Raw genomic sequence first — 24,245 nt, forward strand, 5'->3', positions numbered from 1 at the left:
CTGTAAGACAGAGCATTGGAGGGCAGGGCTGGCTGAACGTGTGCCAGGGCTGATGGGGACACATTTCACATTTCAACACGTTTGAGCACCCTCCCACCCCCAAGCTCCCTCCTTGCCCTATGACTGAGAAAAACAGTCAGAGGAACATGTGAGGTGCTTAAAATGATAATGAAGTCAAAAGAATGCAGTGAGGTGGTTAATAGCTGCAGATAGTCACGAGACGGACAGACAGCAGGGGGCTGAACGACTAAAGGCTTGCTGAAATGTATCACTTGCTGATGTTAAAGAGGCCACGAGGTGATAAGAACGATGGGGGATACTGCAAGAGGGAGGTGGCAGGCCTGAGGGGCCAGCAAAGGTAACGTGCACACTGAACACATTTAGGGCCCGATTGAAGGAATATTTACCCAGTTCAAAGTGAATTTGCACGCTGCACACATTTAGGGCTCGATTCAAGGAATATTTGCCCGTTCAAAGTGAATTTGCACTGCTGAAAAGTGACTTTGCACTGCTGACACAAACCCTGATTCATGGAACCGTGCAAAGTGTATTTTAGCAGTGCAAAGTCCGGGCAGTGCATAGTCATGTTTCCAGTACAAAATGGCTTTTCCCGGACTTTGCACGGCAAAAATACACTTTGCACGGTTCCATGAATCAGGGTTTATGTTAGCAGTGCAAAGTCACTTTTCAGCGGTGCAAATTCACTTTAAACCGATCAAATATTCCACGAATCGGGCCCTTAATGCCCAAATTAAAGAAGTACGCGCCTGTGACATAGAACTGCCAAAAGGCTGCAGCTGCTGGGTACACCCCAGAGTTCCGCAGCCGATTTGAATTGAAAAAGATGAAAGACCCGGACGCCGTCCATGCCACGACTGAACCACCTTCACCCAAGAGTCTCTTCACAGCACATTCAAAAGCCTGCTCATCCGCAGGTCCCACAGAGGGCTTTCCGGCACTGAGTTCAAATACAAGGATACATTTGTGAAGCCATTCATATGCGTACATTTTGGGGGAAAACAAGGCCATCTAAAACTCACAACTATTTTACAAAAGAGGATTCGCGAATGTCTGACTAACAGATTAGTCTGCACTTCACCCACAAGCAGGGCATTCCCCGTGCCCAACTTACTTGGTGTGTTGCTTGCAACGATTCTTACCCCTGTGCCAGGCAAGCCTTGAATTGGCAGCTACGCCGCGGGGGACGTCGTTCACAGTTTCTGGCCTCAAACAACGGAGTCGTGCCCTGCTACTGTTCCAGTATGTACTAGCAGGGACCCAGAGGTGAAGGGCACCAGCGCCCACAGGGCAGGGAGAAAGTCAAGCAAAGCCAGGACGAAATACCTCCAAAAGATTTGACGTCGGCGCCACTCGCCACAGATACACCCCGCACACATCCACGTACGCACAAGTCGAGGAGAACAAGTTGCCCCTCGGTATAAATGAGCAGCAGTGCTGCTTGGCCTGCCAGCTTTGCATTCTGGTCCTTGTAGTTTCCATTTCACGGCCGTCATGAATACAGGACTGCATATGCTAGCGAGCAAACATAAATCAGCACTCAATGGGTTACTCGCATCCATTATGGGGCAACTTTAGGCATTCACCCTCATACAATGAAATCAACCCCGCGGCCCTGAGGACGAATCCCCTGAGCCAGGCAACCCCGCTTGAAAGTTTAAAAAACTCCATGCCAAGTAAATGCCGATCGTCTCTGCCACATGGCATTTCTGCAACTGAAGTCACATCTGCCAAGCAGCAAATAAATAATTCTAAGAGCGAACAAGACCACGAAATACAAATAGAAAGGAACGTGGGGGCCAACACTGTCCTTTCCACTCCCATCCCAAGTCAACGACACCGGGCAGTGAAACCCACAAAGCTTCCCTGGAAATACACTTTTTTTTAAAAATTACTGAGTCACCAGCAAGCACTGGACAAAGACTCCCTGTTTATTCTCCAGGCAGAGCTTCCATGAACAGGTCAACCGCTAGCCCATTTGAAATATCCCCCGTGCCCTCCTGTGGCGCGGCCACGGATCCGACGCCCCCCTCCGCGTTACCTGCGCCTGTGTCAGTGGTGTGCAGCGGGTGGGGCGAGGGAGGGACTCCGAAAGCTGCGACTGCTCAGCTCAGTGCGGATTACGTCCTCTGAGCCTGCCGGGCGGTGACACACGCACACACACACACACACACACAGAGCGGCCGGGCATCCAGCCCTGGGATCCCAAGAACACCCAGGGCCGCCGGCACACCTGCAGACCCCACCTCACACCAGGAGCACGTACACCAAACAACGTAAAAAGCTGCACTTCCCCTGGCAGATCACAGACCCAGCAAATCTCTGCCAAGGCTCGGCTCGCTAGCCCATCCCAGGGAGGGGCAGAAGCCTGGCGAGAGCGCACAGGTCCTGGGAGCTGCCTGCACAGGTGCGCACAGCGCGACCCCCTTGCGCTCTCCAGAGGACCCCTTCTTCCAGGCAGCATCCATCCAACGGGTTAGGCATCCGCAAAACACCTGTCCTCTGAGGGAATAAGTGGAGTCAGGGAGGGAGGCGGAAAAAGCAACTTCCTATTTGTTGAAAGTGGTCCCCGCTCTCTCCTCTTCTCCGGACCCTCCCCTCGATGGTGGTCCTCAAGTAAGAAAAAGGCCCCGGCGCGGAAGCTCACCCGGTCTCTGCTGCCCGCTGTTTCCCCTGGCAGGGCGCCGCCTTCTGCTCCTTTGCGCGCGCCGGGCTCTCCACCCCTCAGCCTCTGGCTGCAATATGGCTGCCAGGCTGGGTGCAACAGGTCGGTTTTATCCTCCCCCCGCCCTCCTCCCGCTCTTCACCGCGTGTCCCCTCCCAGCTCTCTGCTCTGAACACGCAGAGGCGCAGGCACCAACAAACAAGCCCTTCATGGCACGGCCCTGCTCGGCAGTCACACGCCCTGCCGGGGCTGGAGCGCTCCCTGCCCAGCAGAGATTGGGCTGGCCCTGCTCTGCCTGGTAGAGCAAATCACACCTGCCCAGTCAGCCTCGCCCACGTGGGCATTAAGAAGGAGTCTTTGGGGCGCATGCTTCCAGATTTTGCTCTCCAATAGCTAATGCATATCTCCCTAGTTTACCATAATAGACTTATTACCAAAGGAACGCTATTTCTTCTCAAGACTTATAGTTAATATTAGTTTCTTGGACCTTATGCAGCGTGGTCTCCTGTCTTCTTGGCGCCTTGAGTCATGTAAGAAAGGTTGGGGAGGGAGTAGTTAGCTATTGCAATGACTATTTCTCTTAGTTCCTGTTCAGGTATGACACCACTCATTAATCCTAGATACACGGCCCCACGTGCTGTCCCAGTTTCCTAAAGGTGGATATGATCTAGCAGCCATGGCTAAATCTGATGAGGGTAGTGTAGGGTAACCAGATTAAAAAACAAAACTGGAACAGGGCATGGGCATAGACATACACGTAGGACTTCAATTTGAAAGTGACAACCATGAATACACATCAGTAGTGAGATAATGAGGGCGTGGTAGGAGAGGGTTTGGGTCCAGTCATTACCCTGCGAATAAACTTTAAAACAGTTACAGTTCTCAGCAGAGCCAATCCCGATGACTTGCTGATGTCCCAACAATGATTTTACAAGTGATGGCGAGAAAGTGAGGATCACCACCAGCGGCGGTATCCTCACAGGCTCGTATCTGCGGCTCGTAACACAATTACATTTATCTGTGGAATATATTTATGTACCTAGTGATTCTTTTGACAGTAAAATTACACTAAAGTTCACCCCAGTGCAACAATCCCACTCCACCATCCGGCACAAGAAACAGGTTATTTTAATGTGAATGTTTCATTTTATTTCAAATAATAAGTCAAAGAGTACAAGATGTCCCCCTAACTTACAGGGTTGGGTAAGACACCCACAATATTTCAAATGGATAACGGCAGCTTGTCTACAGAAAGGAAAATGCAGCCTCTCGTTATTCCAATTCACACAAACATCTATGCGTACAAAAAAAAATATGAATGCTATTCTATACAAGCACAATTACTTCACAATGTAGACACATACATTGCAATTGTTTGATCTGATTCTCATGAGACCATCAATGTAGGGCACAAAATGATCATTACATCCAGCCCACCTACCCATCTTCTCTCTCTATATATATAAAACACTTAGGTATGTTTCTATAGTCAGCTGATACAATTTATCAGTATTAGGTTTCCCTCTTCTGCCCAAATGATAGACTGCTTCTAAGTGTGACCTTCTACTTCAACAACAACTATCGTTTTAACAAACAGAATGAGCACGGTTCTACTTGGTCACCTTCACCTTCCACTATTGCAAACATTCAGAATAATTTGAAGTTACTTCTTTCCAACCCCACTTATTTCACACAGGGCAATGCGGTTCGGTGAAGAAGGATAGTTCAAGGGCAACGTGTTTTGTCTTGGAAGCAAGACAACGCGACACACATTCGAATCCCAATCCCTTGCTTAGAAACAACTCATTGGTATTAAGTGCAGCATAAAAGAACAATTACAATGAACAGTTAATTGCTTGCTCAACATTTCAGTCTCTAAAGAGCGAAACGCTGTACGACGAATACATCCTCACAAGCTAAAACTGAAAGTAGCTGCCTTAGTTATGCGCTGAAATTATGCTACTACACAATATAATGCTATCACAGGGACTCTGCAAAAGGCACTCTGGAATGGAACAAGGTTGACAATTACATGTCTACAAAGATACATCATAGAAGCTCATGTAATCAATAGATTGAATTTAGATCCTGTTCTTATACCACACATACCTTTCATTCCATCTGATACAAATATGCCTTTCAAATTCAAAAGAAGACAGTTTCCTATACATTTAACATTTTCAATGACTATTAATAAGTCACAGGGACAGACTTTTGAGAGAATATACCTGTTATCTTTCGAAACCTGTATTCAGTCACGGGCAACTATAGGTTGCTCCCTCAAGAGTACGATCATTTGGCTCATTGAATGTTGTATCTGAGAAGAACGAAATTGTTAATTGTGTTTACAATGAAATACATATGAGTGAATAAATAAATAAAAGTGGGATGATAGTTAATTAAAGACTTTTACTATATGCTAGAAAAAGGAATTTTATGCCGGGTACAGCTAGTTACTATGAAGAGGTGAAACAGCTCTCAGAATAAAGTTGGACATAAAAACAATGGACTTAGTTTCTTAGTAAGAGGGCTGGAGGCATATTATTCCCCAATAATATGTACAATGTTAAACCCCCCTCCATACTCATTTCTGTTGAGCAGACATCTAAGTTATGGCCAGATATCCCCGAGCTGCTTTAATGCATGACATCTCTTAGGCAATAGTGTGTCATGAGCACACTATAAACCAGATGATTCAACACCAGATTAAACCACAGATTATATTTTAGATGCTACTTAATATTACAAAGGTAGTTCTGCATTTAAATGGCACCAACATGCATTCAGTTTTAAATTTCATCTCTCGATACAAAATGCATTGCACTTAAAGGAAGTTACATGCCACTTTATATTCAATTTAAAAGGGAGACACAGAGCAGTGTATTTAACAACACACTGGTGTTCCTGTTATCAAATTGCTTTCCCCTGGGCCCCCAGCCCTATATTCTCCAGGTTTACACTGGACAGGCTATAGAAACAATTTCAGAGTTACATTTGGGGTTTTATTTACCTTTTTAAATGCGGCATTTTATTTTGGACAAACAACAGGGCAAACAGTTAGTCTGGAATTACCCCTTCAGCAAGCCCTCTTTTAAGGTGGTTTTAGCTGAATTTCAACCTTTTTTTTTTACAATGTGTTGCTCACCTTAACGTCCATGCAAGTAAAGTGTGTTCCTTGAATTTCAAGGGTTTTGTTATTCCATGCACAATTGACATTAATAATACAGATAATTGGGCTAATGTAAACAATGTATGATGTGTACAAAGAAAAATAAAAAGCAATTGTGCACCCATACTCCCCCAAATAACCCCATTCTTAAAAATGTTTCTTTCCATATTAATTTAACTTTTCAAAGTATTTGCAATTATATGTACTGTTTACGAATATAAACATATTAAAGTGTTACAGTAACTGTGTACAAAGATTACACTCAATATATCTTAAAACACATTTTTTACAGATTCAAAAAGACATATTGACAAGGTGTATCAATTTAAACAACATAAATGTACACATGCGGGCATAGAATCAGAAACACATTTGAAATTGTGTAGTGTAAAATCGATGCAACATGATCAATGCACAGAAATTGTAATCACTACACCCGTGGCTAATGCAATAGTCATAGACGCGGCTACAACCACCAAAAATATTGTAATCGCTATACCTGTGGCTCGTGCGATAGTCATAGACGGGGCTACAACCGCAACAAATACACAACGTTTCATTGGCTTACTGCTAGCCGCGGCTACAATCCGCCTGACAGGGCACACCATTTTATTGGTTGCTGTCGTAAAGGTGGCTATTTAAAAAAACATGAACTGTATTTTCCTTTTCCAAAATACTTCAACAATTCTCTTGGTCGCTATAAAAAGAACCTTTGTATTATTTTACCAGTATATAACCAAACAATATATTTTTAATCAGAGGAATACTCTTCATCTCTATTAAAAAAATTGAAACAGTTCTCAGTGCTCTTTCTTTAGATGATTAATTCATTTTCTTTTCCCCAAAGAGAAAAAAATCTGGAATCACTGTCAAAAATATTTCTCCACAATTACAGCATAAGCCTATCCTTTCAAACACTCCATCTAAAATAATATTATAGAACCAAAAAAACTTTGTTAGCCAATGTTTTGGGAACACATCACCTATGCCCTCAACATCACTATTAATCCCATTCTCAAAATTCGCAAACGCTCCACAGTGTTCTGAACAATGAAAATTCTCTCCTTCTAAAATTGACTGCATGTTTCAAATATCCAATCAAGCAATAAATATACCCCAAAAATACCACAATCTTCTACAACTACATCACACTCTCAAGCAATAAAAATGTACTATGTAAAACAACTCTTAATACAATAATACAATATAATCCACAGTTTAATTGTCATATATAAACATCACTCAAAACTTACATTCTCTGATAGGTTCAACAATTCAACAGCATCTGAGGTACTTGACATCCTATTGGCAGCCACCCACAACACAATGAACAACCAATCAGAAAGTACAAAAACACATTCCACCTTCTCTCCTCATGAACTCGTCCTCCATTACTAATTCTAATATCTGAAGTGACAAGCAGTATTTCTTTCTACCACACTAAAATGGAAAACTAAATGCAATGGCTGGAGGACAATTATCCTACAGTGGAAGACATTAAAAAAAGGAGATGCTGAAGAAAATGAACCAGAAGAAAATGCACCACATTCAGGATTTTGTAAATCCATTCTTTATATTTATTTAAAATGAGACTAAAGATAACATTTTAAGGAACAAATATCAGTCACCAAACAGATATACTTTATCTACCTACTATCAAATGTGCATACAACCAACACAAATGTTTAGAAAATTTGTGATATCTTCAATTGTTTAAAAATATTTCAAATATTTTCAAACAGATGAAGAAGTCATTCAAGTATCAAGAAGAATCAAGCAAGAAGCACCACAAACAATACCCACAAAACTAATCATGGATTCATTGAGCACCAATTTCGGTTGGGGTTATTGTTTGTAAATATGTGCTCTGTAAAGTGCTTTGGATTAAGGCGCTATGTAAATAACACATCATTATCATTAACAGAATTAAAACAACTATAAATTAATATTGAAAAGAAGTACAATCAATGAAAAAGGACATTGAAAATTTACGACAAATCATGGACAGTTAAAATCCAGATAATTGGGCTAAAGAAGAAGATATATCATGTGTTCCAACTAAAAGAAAAAGAAAACCCACAACCACATCCCCCCAAATTAATCTGCTTTCAACAAACTTTGTATATTTATTTACCTTTTTCAAATATTCACACTCATATGCATTATTAATGTATAAAAAGCATTTAAATGTTACACTAATTGTTTACAAACACTAGACTCAATACATCTTAAATATTTCTTCCACATTACATTTTTGGGCAAAAATGTACTATAGTTGCAGCTAAAAAGAAATCCAATGACGCCCCATGTTTTGCAGTCACCGCTATATGATTGTGTGTGTTTCTTTTCATGAATTGAATATAAAATATTAATAACAAAACGGACAGTAAAAAAAATACATGAAAAGAGGGTACTTTTTGTGCATTACAGCTATAGCTGAGGGTGTAATTTATTGAACCTGCGGCTAGGATTCCCCCAGTCATTGCTGCGGTTACCCGTGACTCCAAAATCCAATAGCCCATTGGACAAGACCTTTTGATCTCTGTTAAAAAAAATTATATCCTTCTGTCTGAAAAAAAAGAAAACATAATCAGTTCAAGAACACACACACTTTAATAAACACAATTTGATACATACTATTTTTGACCCTCATGTTTTGTACACAGTGCATCACATGCACAATATAAAATACAGCATTCATACGTACAACACTGTTGTTCTCTTTGCACATACTAATGATTGGGTCATTGGGAAAAAAAATCCAACTTGGATTAAAAAAAGAATACAATACTAAAAAAAAGAATAAAATACCATAAAGAAACAAATAGGGATATATAAACTGGGTAAAAATAAACAAACAACATTATACTGGGAGGGTGCAGGACAAAGGATGGGAAGGTTAAGTAAATTTAGAGAACAAGAGAGAATAGTGTAGGATAAGTAAACTTGGAGGACAAGGGATAGAAAACAATCACACCAGTACTGTTACCATGATAGTAACAGCAGTGATGCCATTATCATTTCGGTTCTGAATTAATCACCACCATGGAAAAAGACAAATAGGGTGGAAACCACTGTTAACAGTTAGCACTTTTTTAAAGTCAAAGAACACTGTTCCAGAAATCGGCAAATGAGGTACTTTGCACATTCTGCAACAAAACTCAATACCATGAGCCTTCCGACATTCTGTCTGCAGCCCCTCCATCCACCACTGCAACAACATCACCATCTTTGACTTAAATGTTATCTTCCCTCATCACTGGAGCTGTGAGCGGTGGTTGTACAAAATCAACCACCACACATTGAAGGTGCTGTCACCAACAGTCAGAGTCTTAAAACACCTGCACCACTGCATTTAAAGAATCATCTGAAATGCTAGAAAGGCCACAAAGGAGACTTTTCATGAACAGTCTACAGATGTGCTGCTCCCATCTCCAACAGTGCTGCTATGTTTTGAACATAGGTTGACCTTTCGCAGGAGTTAACTGTACAACATCCAGTAAGAGTCCACTGGAATGATGCGATCGATACATCTATGATAAAATACACAAAAAATGACTAAAATAAACTTGCAAACCATTCAACTACCTCACAAAACACCACTCTAAAAACCCAAGAGCATTGCATACCTGAAAGTGCATTAAAATTACACAAAACACAATCAAATAAACCTTTCAACCTCACTAACATAAACAAATGAAATGCCTGCATATAAATGTCATTAATTGACAAATCTAATTTTATAGATCCATATTTCTAAAACTTGAAAAATACATTAAATACATGCCACACAATCAAAGCAGATGGAAAAAATCACAATGACAGACTGATAGCAGTGTCAAATACAACTAACACACACAAGACTGCAAATAAACCTTAACAAATTAAAAAATGTATTAATACTTACTTTCACACCAGTCCCACTCCTGCCACCTCCAAAGTGAGAGTTCTAGAATCAAAAGGGTAAAACTGCAGAAAATGGTGGTTTTTATACTTTCTAAAATGGATACCAAAAAAAGAGCACTATATACTAATAAAACGACTAAAATGGATGACATATTTTTCCCAGAACCTATCACAGACAGCTACACAAATAGAAAAGTACCAACAACCAATAACAAACAATGAAACTCACAGAAATCTACTTTTTCCCCACCCAGCATCTTTCATAGTCATGGCTATTAGATGTGACTGCAGATCCTGCTTTGTATCTGTGGCTACATGTACATTTTTTGCAAACCCAAAATCAAACTAAGTCAGCCTTCAAAACTCAAAACAAAATAAGAAAACACCTAACCACATCAAATAACAAACAGAAATAAAATTCTGTACCGTATCATCCATATAACAATATGATTATTGCACAGAAAATATATGTTTTTAGACGTGGCTACAAATATAACCACGTCTACAGGTAAAATCAATTAAATAGTGAAGAGTGTGGATGCGCCTACGCATGTGCTATTTATAGATGCGATTATGCAACAGCCCTTCATGGCCGTTTGCTGATAGCCGCAACTGTTTGAAAAAACTATGGATTTAAAATCCCTACCATGCCTAAATGCCATTGGCCAACATGGGGGAGAGGTGCAACTGAGGAAATTCCCATGGAGAGGGCTGAATAATCTACAGACCTTAAAGGATGAAGACATTGCAAATGCAGTCCCATGGGTATCCAAATCAAGTTTAAATTTGCATGATCCATGCTTGGACGTGAAGAAAATACCAGCATTAAAGACCACAATGAATTTTGTTGGCATGCGACTTCAATGCCACCATTTATACGCCTCCCGTAGGCCCCAATTAAAATATGAATCACCCTGAGAATAGCCCTCCGTTATGCCTGAGTAATTTATCCACCCCATTATTAACTGACACTCCTATTCAGCATATTGTTGCTCCTGTTATTGCTGCTGTCATCGCGGGAGAACCTACACTCTGTGGATGTGAATGCAGCCTTGTTTAGGCAGACCTCAGGGATCTAAAGAGGTTACGTATGGCCTTTATTGAGGCTGAGGGCAGAAGGAGAGCATTGGGGTTTTTTCCAATGGGAATGGTGGGTGCTATATGGGCTAACCAACCACCTGAGGTGCCAGTTCATGGTAATGTGGATACTCCCTTAAGTAAAACTAAATTGAGAACAAAGGGGGCTGGGCATTCCTGTGCAAGCAGAGATACCAACGGGTCTGAAAAGGCAAGGACCGCCGAGGTTCACCTAGCTCCAACTGGCCACCTTGAGCTGACCTCAAGTCCTCTAAGTCAAGTTGAGCAGCAGTTTAAGCAGGTTTTATCCAGGGGAGAAGACCAGGTTCCTGCCAAATGCCAAATGAAAAGCCAACAATTGGGGTTAATCATGCAGTACAAAGCCATGCAAAAAATACTGTCCACCCAATGGCCTGCATAGCATACTCTGGGCAGAGCCCTAAGGGCGGTTTTGTATATTTGCACCAGGTTCACAAACTATCCTACAATCAGCATTAATCTAGGGAGGCCTTGATTAATAAAAGCTTATATTGGCTTTGCATCACACGTGGCTGCTTATTTCTATCCCGAGAGGCTATATTAAATTGCACAAGATGCATTACAAGGGAGAGAGTGTTTATGACTTTATTCAGGTAGAACTTCGGGATTAGAGCTCAACTAATGGCATACTGGGCTTCAATATGAAAAGCTCCCCATTACATAACAGCAGAAACTTAATGGGTCCTCATTTTGACTATAACATTGCTGTTTCTGCTGTAACTGGGCCCCATTACACTGTCTTATCTGGGGCGAACGCACTACCACTTGGGGAACGGTCCATGGGGAATTCCTGCAGGTACCCTGACACTACTGTAAATGTAGCCCCCAATGGAGGGAGGATATACTAATTTCATTTTATTGTCTTTTGTTACCTATTGATTTGTTTGTGAATAATGTACTTTCATGGCCTTACGGCTGAATAAAGTTACTGACTGAAAATATTGCTAGGAAGAGGTCTTTTATATAGGAAAGTTGATATCTCAAGAAGGAAGACAAATTACCCCCGAGAGAGCAGAAGCAATCATGAAAACACCTAAACTAAAGACAAAAAGGGAGATGCAACAATTCCTGGGCCTTTTCAATTACTGCAGAGCATGGGTCTCTGATTCCAGTACATACACCAGAACCTCCTAAAAGGACTCAAGGAAGCTCAGAAGGATGACCGTGACATAGCCTGGAGAGGTGAAATGGCAGAAGCATTCATTGAGTTAAAAGGGCCAATAAGTACAGCTTCCTTTCTAGGGATTCCTGATTACAGTGCAGAATTCCTCTTATTCTCTCATTCAAGTGGAGTAGTAATGACAGCAGTTCTGACACAGAAGACCACCCCAGGACGCAAACTAGCATACTACAATGGAATTCTAGACCCAGTGATGAAAGGTCACTATCCCTGTGAACAATAATTGGTACCCTTTGCAATTGAGAAATCTGCCAGCATTATGATGGGCTGTTCAGTAACATTATGCATGGAACATGCCCTGTTTTCCATTCTTGAGAAACCTAACAGCAGGTTGACCACACAGAGAGCATATGGGTACAAGGTGAACATCTCCAACCCAGTGATCAGAATTGTCAGATGCCGAGTAGAGAACCCAGCGGCATAAATAGCAGAGCCGGTGGAGAAAGGAGATCACATGCATGACTCTGAATATTATGATGATATGCACCATTTCAGAGAAAATGCCCTAGGAGGGGGTGTCCTCTTTATGGACAGTTCCTCGATGATCGACCAGAGCTCAGGGGAAAGACACACGGGTACCGCAGTGGTAAAAGTAAAGCAAAATGGTAACTTTGGAACAGTGGAAAGTGCGAGATTGCCTTTACATTTTTCAGCGCAAGCAACAGAATAAGTAACGCATATTGTGGCACTTTAAATGCATGAGGATGAGGAAATAACAGCGTATTCTGACTCAACAGTACATGCAGGGCTTTCACGGTGGAAGAGGTGGGGCTACCTATGCTAAAATGGCACACCAGTGCAACACATGCCATTATTGGACAGGCTTATAAACACACTGTAATTACCATCGGCCATCGCTGTGGTGAAGTGGACAGCCCACACTAAAGGGGCAGATTTAATTTTCTGCGGCAACGAATCCGCCGACATAGAGGCCGAAAAAGCAGCGTATTTTCCCAAAGTATCTGACTTTGAAACTAATATATATATATATATATATATATATATATATATATATATATATATATATATGTATATATATATATATATATATACATGCACGGGACATGGTAATAAAATAAGGCTTTAATACCTTGCCCATAGCACAGGGACGTGCACCACCAAAAGAGGATGATTTTTGGAAGTGTAGGGGGTGGTCATTGTCCCCCAAAGAGGTACTATGGCGGAAGGACAGCACCAGCAAACCAGTTATGCCCCTTGGATTACTTAATGTAGCATTAGAAGAACAGAACACGAGAGTCTTGCAGCCTAAGAGTTGTTTGTGCCTAACCTGACAGAACACATTGCTGCTTTTGTCACAAATTGGTCAATTTGCCAAAAATGCACTGCAGGGCACATGCTGCGAATAGTGAAAGGAGCAATACCCCATCGTACTGGACCCTTCCTACATTTGCATATTGACTATGTAGCTATGCTCCAAGTTTGTAACGGCTACAGATATATGCTAGTAGTCATTTGTCCTTTCTCTCGGTGGATCAAGGCTGGTCCATGCACTCACCCTGATTCCACATGTGCTGTGAAGTTCCTCATACATGAGGTCTTCCCGAGATGTGGAGTGTTCGCAGTTCTTTGGTCTGATAATGGAATGCATTTTGTAAATAAAGTTTTTGAGCAGATCATACTCTTATTGGGTATTAAGCATACATTTTCCTCTGCTTATCACGCACAGGCAAACGAGATTTGTGAGCGCCTCAACACCCTTCCCAAAGAATAAGTTGCTAAGCTAAAAGTAACTCTACAAAAAGGATGGCTCCATTGCCTACCCCTAGCCATATTTGATTTACACAATCAGCCTGGCTCAGACCATTCCCTGATTCCTCACGAGCTGGTGACTGGACGCCGTATGCCTATACCTCTTGCTCCTCCCACTCGAGTGCAAACTGGTGCCCATAGTGTTTCTGATGTGCTTGGTTCTGAAATGCATGAATACTTGGCTGCAATGACGGTGACTGTTGCTTTTATTTCTCAAAAGCTGGGAGCCCGGCACCGGTGGTCAAGGAAGAAGGAGGAAGACAGCGCACAAATAGATCCCCATACTCTGCTAAAAAAACATCCTGTATCCAGTGGATAAAATCCTAATGAAGAACTTTGGGAGGTGCTGGCACAAACCACCCTTCGAGGGACCATACTTTGTTGAGGAGGTCTCCCTCACTGTAGTAAGAGTCATAGGTAGGTGAGCCTGGCTCCATATCGGTGATGTCCAACCCTACAAAGGAGAGACCCCCTCTGCTGCAACTGCCTGAATCTGAAGGTGAAGAAGTGATGCAGATGCAGAAACGATCGGCCACAAGGAACAACCAGCAACTAGCAGACTGAGAAAGACAATGGCCCTCATTACGACCCTGGCGGAAAGTGACTGACCGGAGCGCCACAGCGTAAATAGCGTTTCCGCCATTGCACGAAGGAGCAAAGTGCGGACCATTCCGACCCATCGGGCACGAGCACCACGCCACGGCGGAAGTGCAAAGTCCGCGATGGCGGAAATGACCCCTAAACGGCCCACACCGCCGCCGTACGGCGCCCTAGGTGCAATACCGCCACCCCTCTTAGCGGTCACCGCAGTGTGCGCCTACCGGAAAGTACGGTGACCGGAAATATACGGAAACGGAAGTAAAAACATGGGCCCGGAACGGGAAACATCCCGGCGTACACCTATAAAACCACTAAAACCACACAACCACTAAAATCACTACCCTGAAACACACCCCAACCCGTCACCCACCCTAGCGAAACCAAGACAAATGGGAAAAGTAGCGAAGAAAGCGTGCGACCGCAAGCGGCAGGTCCACTTCTCCCGCGAGGAACTCACCGTGCTAACCGAGACCCTCCAGGAGAATGCTGCCGTCGTCTTCTCCACGCAAATGACCAGAACGGCACTTGCAAACAAGAAGACCATATGGGCTCTGGTGGCACAGCGGGTAAGTGCGGTGGGGACCGCACCCCGCACCCCACAGCAATGCCGCAAGCGATGGGACGACCTGCGGATACGCGTCCGCAGCATACTCTCTGCCAACCGCAACATTGCCACAGCCACCGGGGGAGGTCCTGAATCACCCATCAAGTTGACCCCCTGGGAAGAAATCTGTGCCTCCACCATCGGAATGGAGAGCATAGAGGGAGTCGGAGGGATGGAGAAAGGAGTGCAGACATCCGAAGATTCAGGTAGGTGTACCAGATAAAACAATGCCAAATCCACACAGTCCATCCATGTGAAGTACCATGCGTCCACATAGTGCAACAGAAACACATGTCCAGGAGAACGGCCACACACATCGGCCTGATAGCGCACGTAAAAACCCACAATAAATACATAAATAATTAAAAACCCCTAATACACGCACTACACGTGCAGCAGGCACACCCTAACTGCAGGCTGCCAAACAACTGCACCCTCACTCCACACACAAATCAAAGCACCTCCAAGGACCCGACCCAAATCACCCTCAGGTACCACCCCAGAGCATGTGATACAATGCCATTCCAATTCCCACAGACCCATCATTAACCCTCGCCCTCCTTTACTCCACCACAGGGTCCGATCCAAACGACGAGCTACAGGACACCCCTACCAGCACACCTGCAAAGAGGGCCAAGACCAACGGCCAGAGACCCTCCACCTCAGCTGCACGCATCAAGACACGGCAGCAGCACAAATCAGGTGGCAGCATAGAGGAGGGAACATCAACAGGCACCCCAGCAGCCAGCATGCCCACAACACCACCACCACAGGTCCCCCCAATGGATGCCACAGAAGGCACTGCCTCTGGTGGCAGCAGCAGCATAGGTGACACCCCATTGATGGCAGCATGCTCCGACACAGAAAACGGGGATGTCGAAGTCAGATCCATCCATGACCTGTCCCAATCCCCCTGTCTGTCCCATCCCGTACAACATGAGGATACCACGCAGGGGCACCCACAAGACAACGACTGGCCATCCCCCACAAGCCCTGTGGCAAGGCAACATGAGGACAACAGCCCCTCTGTGACACCCCCGCAAATGGGCATGGCCCAGCAGAGGCAACAGTCCCTCGACAAGTTAATCGTGCAACAGCAGCAAATGGCCACGCTCCTCAAGGACCATGCCGATGAATGTGGGGGCACTAAGGCAGACATAGAAACATCAACTGAGACACTTAGGGCAGAAATGGAGAGAGGCACAGAGACGCTAAGGGCACAAATGGAGAGTAGCACCGAGAGCCTGAGAGTCCAAATGGAGAGAAGCACCGAGAGCCTGAGGGGGGAACTGCATGCGACGTCCAAAGACGTATGTGCCGAACTTGCCGCAGTGCGCCGTTTGCTCACTGAGCTCTCGCAAACCCTTAGGGACATGCATGGACGTGAGCAGGCAGACACATCATCCGTTGCAAGTTCCGTCCAGGGCAGCCCCCAACGTAGATCTGGAAGGAACCTGCGCTCCACAGGCAGGGGTGCCCCTGATACCCGCAGAGGGGGCTTGCAATAGCGACAGCCCACTGACAATGAGCATCTTTGGACACTGGGGTTCGGGGGGGAGGTAGGAGGGTGGAGGGGGTGTGTTGGGCTCACTTGGGTGGCGGGTCGATAGGGTGTTCAACATGACATCACATATGCCATAAAAAGTGCACGATCAACCAATGAGATGTGTGGACATTGATTTTTGTGTACTAGGCCATCATAGGCGTACAGTCCATATTGTGCATGTCCCAGACACGCACAGTGCCACGAGTCCCGTGTCCATGTATCAGCCACCAGGCGTGAGTGCTAGAAGCATACATCAATGAGATGCTGACGAATGTCACGGGCCTCCGGTGCCTCGCAGACTCCATGAGGTGCTGCCACATCCCCACCCTCATCATGACCATCATCAGGTGCTTGCAGTTCTGCGTCAGGGGGCATGGGCACATTTCTACGTACGCACATGTTGTGGAGCATGACACATGCCATCACCATCTTTGCAACCTTCTCATGGCGGTACAGGAGTGCCCCGCCAGACCTGCTGAGGCAGCGGAAACGAGTCTTCAGTAGGCCGAATGCCTGTTCAATGACTACACGGGTACGTGAGTGGGCATGGTTGTAGTCCTCCTCATGCTGGTCCCGTGGGTTCCGGACTGGTGTGAGGAGCCATCTCTTCAGTGGATATCCAGCATCACCTGTATGTGGACGAGAAACGTATGATGTGGAATGCCATTGCTACGTACGCACACCCCCCCCCTTCCTGCCAGGTCATTGCCAAATCACATTCCCCACATAATCATGCATGTAATGAGACTCACCGAGTAGCCAGGATCTGTTCCCTGCGTGTCGCTCCATGTAGCGTGGTATTGTAGAGTTCCTCAAGACCATAGAATCATGGGTTGATCCAGGGAATCGGGCACAACAATGTGTAATGATCCTGTTGGAGTCACACACCATTTGTACATTCAGGGAATGAAATTGTTTTCTGTTGCGGTACTGGGCCTCCATGGCATGTGGGACGACCAATTCCACATGGGTGCAGTCGATGGCACCAATGCAACCCGGTATGCCGGCAAGTGCATGGAATCCCACTTTTGTGTTGGTAATTTCCTGCTCCGAGCGTGGTAGAGAGATGTAGTCGTCTGCGTGCTGCAGGAGGGCATCGAGCACTTGCAATAGTGTCCGTGAGAACAGTGGCTGAGAAATGCCATGCAACTGTCCGACTGTGTGCTGGTAGGTGCCTGTGGCCAGGAAGTGGAGTACAGACACCACCTTCAGTAGGGGTGGGATGGCGGTTGGGCTATCTATCATGCTGACAAGGTCAGCCTGTGTCATGTCCACAATGGCGGCTATGGTGTCCCGGTCCAGACGGTAGAGGGTGTGGATCTGCTCATCAGTGAGGTTGAACGGATGTGCTCGGAGGCGTGGGATTGCGGGCTGCCTGCGTGGTGGTAGTGGCTGTGCTGGCGGCCCTTGCTGGCCCTGCCTTGCCCTCCTCCTCCTCCTGCGTCTCCTTCGTGCGGCCGGTTGCAGTTGGTGTTCGTCTTCTTCTTGGAGTTGGAGTACTTGCAGTGCTATCAGGTCCCCCAGGGCCAACATCGCGAGTCCTGCCGGTAGCATTTCGGTGTGGTTGTGGGAGGAGACAGGCTGTGCAATTTATGTGTTTTCAGGCTGTATGGCCTCCACCTGTGGTGATTAATTCCACCTGTGCAAACTGCTCTCCCCTTTGGCCGAGCACGTCCCGCGCACAACGCTGCAAATCGGGGAATGGCATCTTGCTATTGCAATCATGTATTTGTACCCGATGGCCGTGTAACATTGGTTGACATGTTCATTCTGCTGTGGTCCCATTGTTGCACATACTATCTGTGCAGTCGCGAACAGACTTGTGAAGGGTCAGTGGAACGTAGTACTCGAGTAACGGTGGGCCCTCATGCATCACTGTACCGAGTTGCAATGACGGGCGGGGCGTCCCATTTGTGGGTGAAGGCAGTTGCCATTTTCACACACAGCCGCACTAGATGGATTAATTAGTGATTTCAAACGGCCACAGATGCCTCTTCGACGTGATGTTGCAAATGTGGAATGCGAAGGGCGGCGCTTTCGGTTTCCAGCTAGCGGCGAGGAGATGCCCACAGGTCTGACTGCAAATATAACGTTCTGTTGTTCAATGTCCTTGAGACAGGGCCCATGGCGAGGAAGCAATGATTGATATGAATAGTTTGGGATGCGCAATTGCTACGTGGGCGATGAGGCCGGCCGTTCCCAAATACATGTTACTTCACAACACTGGAATTACGGGCTGGGGCACTGTGGATTTTGCAGGCTGCATAACGCACAGACTCAATGGATGTTTCTAATGTTATGTGAGTAATTATTCAGGCGTTTTGATTCCGGGATGAGGGAATGATGAATGGATGCATGGGCAGGTGATTTGATACAGAGTTTGCCATGTACAGGGCTTCTTGGGATCTATCCGCCTCCCCTACGCTATGTGATGCAGGGCTGCCATGGTGGGACCATCGTCTATCTGGCCTTGTTGAGCCCTCCCTGTCGCGACACGCCCTCAGACACTAGTGTCCATGCACATTAACATTCCCATCTGATGGATTCTGTTTTGACAGACGCATGCACAGGTACACTCGTTTGTGATGGTGTTTGCACCTCGATATAGATGGTTAGGAGTCGCAAGTGGTTTTGGGGTGGTGATGATCCTTTGGAGTGGGCTAGCATGCATATGGCTGTGGATTTCGTGTGATCATTGAAGTGAGTTGTTGGAATGTAGTTCTGATGGCCATTCTGTTCTTTTTCTTTTCTTTTGGTTGACAGGTATCTCCTCCCCTTTTGCCACTGCCATCTGTATGCCACTCCTGCAGATGGGTTTTACTCCCGACACCTGCTGCTTCGTGTTAATCAGTGGAGCAGCATTACGATCTTATGGGACGATCGCCAATGGCCCACATGCCCTTACGCAGTACTGGTGGCTCGGAGCAACATTTCGGCCTTTCAGCTGGACTAGTGCCTCCCCATTGGGACGGCCCTGCGGTTCTGTGCGCTTCCATGTTGCCTTTTCGTACGTGAATGTGGCTCTGTGTACCATGGGGGAACAGGGCGACACACAAGTAGTGGCTGGTCATTTCTTGCGGATGCAGCCCACAATGGTGATTGGTGTTTAGGAGTTCATGGCCTGATGGCTGTATGGGCTTGGTGACTTTGATGTGCATTAAATTTCTATTCTGATTTGGCCCGTGTAGCGTTTTTCTTTGCAAGTGATGTGGCATATGCCTATTTGGGGGGCGATGTATTGTGAGGAGATCTGCATTGGGTTCCAGCTTCGGAGTTTAGTTGCGTGGTACTGTACTGGGCGCGTTTGCCTACTAAGCCCGTGAGGTCAGGGATGGGGGCTGCCAATATGACAGTTTGAATGTTGTCATGCTCAGGGGCGGGGGATTGGGTTTTGTGTAACAGATGCCGGTCAGCCAGGTGGACTGGTGGAATGATGTGATTCTCGGAATATGGCTGGTCACAGGTGCCTGTGTTTGCGTGCGTTTCTTGGTGGGGGACTGTGGTCATGTCCATTGGGATGGCTTCTGTATTCGTGCCATCTGTGCCCTGCACCTCCCATTGGCCCCTCTTGTGTTTCTTTTGTTCGTTGCCATGCATGGGTGACTTGTACATTTCAATGGTTGCATTGTGGCTTCATTGCACCTACGGGGAGTTGTACTTTGTGGGCAGGGAGCGGTGTACAGGCACTCAGTGGGGCCGTTTACGGTTGATTCGCGAGGCCGTACTTCTCACCATGGCGGAATGGTACATTACGCCATGCCTGATGGCGTTAGGTACATGTCCGCTAGGGTCGGAATTGGCGTACCGTTGCGCCATGGTGGTGTTTGCGGTTTCGCATGGCGCGCGCGCGCGTGCTTGGTGCAGTTAGCGTTGGCGTTCACTACGGTGTCGCTAATGGCTTCGTACTTTGCGGTGACGGGTCATAGTCGCACCGAGCGCTATTCGATGGCGGTATTGCATTTCCGCCATCGTTTTCCGATTTCCGCAAGGGTCGTAATGAGGGCCAATAACTTAATCCATTTGCCCTTTGCAATCAGCAAATGAAACAAGTTGAATAACATATTTTTCCCAAGTATTTTACCTGCACAAAAAAAGAAATAGCACTTACATGAGGAGAAGAAATACACTCAATCTTGCCCTTATACACAATATTATTTGCAATGTTCTCTTACATAGTTAATACCTATCCTGCTTTGCGAACCAGAAATGTCACTCTCGCCAGTCTTGTTGGTGACCTGAAAAACTGTTTTATTCTTGAAAGAGTTCTTGTGATAATTGTGCAGTTTGTCCTGTAGAGACTAAGAGACTAACATTTGAAAACCACAAGAAAGTTCCAGTGAAAGGAAGAAGATGTGCCTTTTCAATTTCGTTAGACAAACGCTTTTGTCCCGCGATCAACTTAACATACGTGCTTATCTACAAAACACAGACACATCAGCAATAATGCTTCTAGCTACTGTCTAATGTAAGGAACTCATGGTGGCAACAGTAAAAACAGACACAAAGTGATCACAGTTCAAGGGTGTTTATTAAACTGTAAATGCAGGGTGGAAAAATGAGTGATCTAAACCTAAATCTAAGATAGGAGCAAATGTCAAATGAAAAATAAGGCAGTCCTTGTGGCGTTGTGTCAAAATAAAAGGGCCTATGCTAAGGAAAACCTATTGCCAATTCCTTACAACTAAGTATACAAAGAGTGTGAGATAAGGGTTCAATAAAGAAAGGTGTGTTCACAAATAATAAGCCAGGATGTGCCAGTGGTCTGCCTTCCCCACATTTTCAGCACAGGACAAGGTGAGACTTTGGAGCACAACACACGCTCAAGCTTTCTCAGCACAAGCCAACATTTCTGTATCAGCTATCAGGTTGTTCAGGGGTTAAAGTCTCTTTTCGATAAAACGTCTCTTGCCCCCAAGGGCCTGATAGTTTTCAATAAACAAACACAAAAGTTATATTCCTCGTATGGCTTTCGGTGATGGCTTCACCCCTGGGTCTCCCTCCTATGAGCGCAGACCCCTCACAGTTGTTCCTCGACAATTCTATTAAATTGTTATTTTCATATGGTATTTAAGGTGATGACTTTCCACACCTGGATCTCCCTCAGCCGTGCTTCGACACCAAATGAGAAGGGGAACACTTAATTTCCCCATATCTTGAAGTATTTCCCACTTTCACGAATCTTGTTGTCCTTTCAAACAATGCAGTGTGAATCTCCCTTGATTTGGTTCATGCCTGTCAACATACTGTTCATTGGGACTTCAGGCATTGCTCCTTTTCGTTAGCATCCCCCTGCCGGGTTCACTCTCGCCAACCTTTATGATATGCAGTTCATTATGGGACTTTAGAATTCGCCCCTTCTCGTTACCATCCCTCCGCTGGGTTCACTCTTGCCAATTTCTTCTTAGTGAACTTTGGGTGGTGCTTTCCACCCCTGGATCTCACTCCTTCAGGTTCGGACCCCTTTGATTACCAGTTTCTTTCCTTTGGGTTCACTTTGCCAATTGTTGCAAAACAGTTCACTGTGGACATCCCTCCTCCAGGTTCACTCTTGCCAACACAATATTCATGTACTTTTCATATCATGCAGGATTCGGTTCTTTTGTATCCCATTTATATGCCGGACAAAGATTTTCGACTGTACGGGGGATTTAACAAGACCCCTGTATGACCACTTTCACCCCCTTCCACCTTTTCCTAAGGCCCTCTGGTTACTGTAGTTCAGCAGCAAGTTATGCTGGCTTTCCCCTTTTCCCATATCAATACTTCTTTGTTCATTCAAAGTTTAATTACCCACTTGCTACTTTCGTTCAACACAGTTTGTGTTCTTTATCGGCTCTCCCCTCGACTCACTGGCTGTGATGAACTGCTTTGCTTTCTTGTCTTGTAGAGTCAAGGCCAGTATCATTGCGCCATGTGTCTCTCTCCCCGGCTTGGCTGTCAGTGGAGCAGGCGCCCGGGTAGCATTGACATCTGCTGCAACTGTCAAGGTGTTCCCCCCTTCTCACCTGAGTTTGATCTTTGCTGGATTTCTTGATCGATGCCTTCTTGCGGACGGATCGGGTCTTGAATAAGGCTGCACGAGTCTCTTCCGACTCCAGCGTGTGTTCAAAGTTCCGGGATGCAAAGATCCAGGAATCCGGGAAATTTACAGAGTGCGCTACTCAGCACATGAGTCCAGGAATCAAGAAAGGAAGGAAAGGGACTAGGAATGGGGTTGGCTGGGAAAGAATCAAGGAAAACAATACCACAAGCTACGGAGCACACGTCTGGTCGCTACTTCGCAATAGCATTGAGACGCACGGAGCCGTGGGAGGCGTGGGCTATTAATAGAACACGCTACGTCCAACGTGTAGAGCGAGGAAGGTGTTTCACAGTGGACGGCCATGTTGGGAGTACCAGGGAGTGTAAGCCCCGTTGAGACAAGGACCATGAAGTCCAAAAGGGGCGTGTTCTGTAGGTCATGACAGCAACACATGCTGGCTATTGTTCGCGGTCTTACGATTCCTTCTCTTGAGGATTCACGGGGCTCTGTTGATAAGGGCAAGGTCACTTCTCTCTTTGATAGCCTCTCGACTTGCGCCACCTCTTGAACTATAGTACTGAGTTAGCTCTCACATCTTGAAGTCTGCCTTGCTCATCTTGTTCTCTTTTGCTAAAACTTTTGTCCCTGTGTGGAAAGGAAAGGGACATCAGGTGTGTCTGATTTTGATCAACTGCCTGACTTTGCCTGACCCTTGGGTTGGGACATGTCAGGTAAACAGGTTGCATATTAGTCCGTTGTCTTTCATGTCAGGAGAAAGTGTTCAGGTCGGAAAGGGGGCAGAGAGTGGGGTTGAAGTGTCAGCGTATCCTACGGGGTAGGATGAGGAAGAGGTGTTATAGGGAATTACAGCCCTTGTATCAGGATGGTTGATGACATCAGAAGGAGGAGATTGATAGGAATGACCGGGATTGTTATTGTGCAAGGAACAGGGGGGATTGTGGGAATGGTAGTGTTTAGTCCAAGTAGAGTGGGTGTTCAGGATAGAATAACCAGAGGGACGTGGAGAAAAAATATGGGGAGTATTTGGCTAGGGAAAAAGGAAAGGAGGGATTCTGAGAGAGATGGGTTCTGAATGTGACATGATTTAGGATCCTAGGGGATTGGTTATATACAGAGGGGTTGGTGGATTTGGGTAAGAGAGATTCGCTGGGCGGAAGGGGGCAGATGTGGTATAGCCCATAAAGGTTTCAGGGACCTCACCCTCCTCTTCTTTTGGTAACATACTGCTTCTCACCTGGGGAATTCCCCCGAGCATAACCCCGGTATCCCCTACCCAGGTTATCCTCCCGCTGTCGTCCACCTGCAGGGTTGGGATCTGAGAGTGCCAGCCATTCCCTGGCTACCTGAACAAGGGATTCTTGAGGTCTTGCTGGGAGAATACCCTCAGGTTTCTCACACTAACTAGAGGGCGATTTCAAGGCCAGACTGCTTCACTAGTGTGGATAAATAAATAAAAATCCCGACGAGAAGATATTTATATACAAGACCTGAAATCCATGCCAGAAACTGAAACAAAGCATACGGTAATAAGATTTGCCCAACCTGGAACAAATAGATTACCCTTCAGGAGAATAAAATGCTGCGGTGTAGTGACAAGGATCTAAAGGAAATACCTGGATGTTTGAAAC

General features: G+C 45.5%; 1 protein-coding gene across 1 annotated transcript in view; it reads right to left on the reverse strand.

The window, feature by feature from the left end:
- The window catches only part of EZR (ezrin), a 188,679-nt gene extending 185,866 nt beyond the window's left edge, over positions 1 to 2,813 (reverse strand). Inside the window, exon 1 of the mRNA XM_069607887.1 lies at positions 2,666 to 2,813. The gene's annotated coding sequence lies outside the window, so the exon portion shown is untranslated. The remainder of the gene's footprint in view (positions 1 to 2,665) is intronic.
- Between the last annotated feature and the right edge of the window lie 21,432 nt (positions 2,814 to 24,245).

This window comes from Ambystoma mexicanum, chromosome 4q (genome assembly GCF_040938575.1).
Source record: "Ambystoma mexicanum isolate Mex_15411 chromosome 4q, UKY_AmexF1_1, whole genome shotgun sequence".
In the NCBI taxonomy this organism is placed as follows: Eukaryota; Metazoa; Chordata; class Amphibia; order Caudata; family Ambystomatidae; genus Ambystoma; species Ambystoma mexicanum.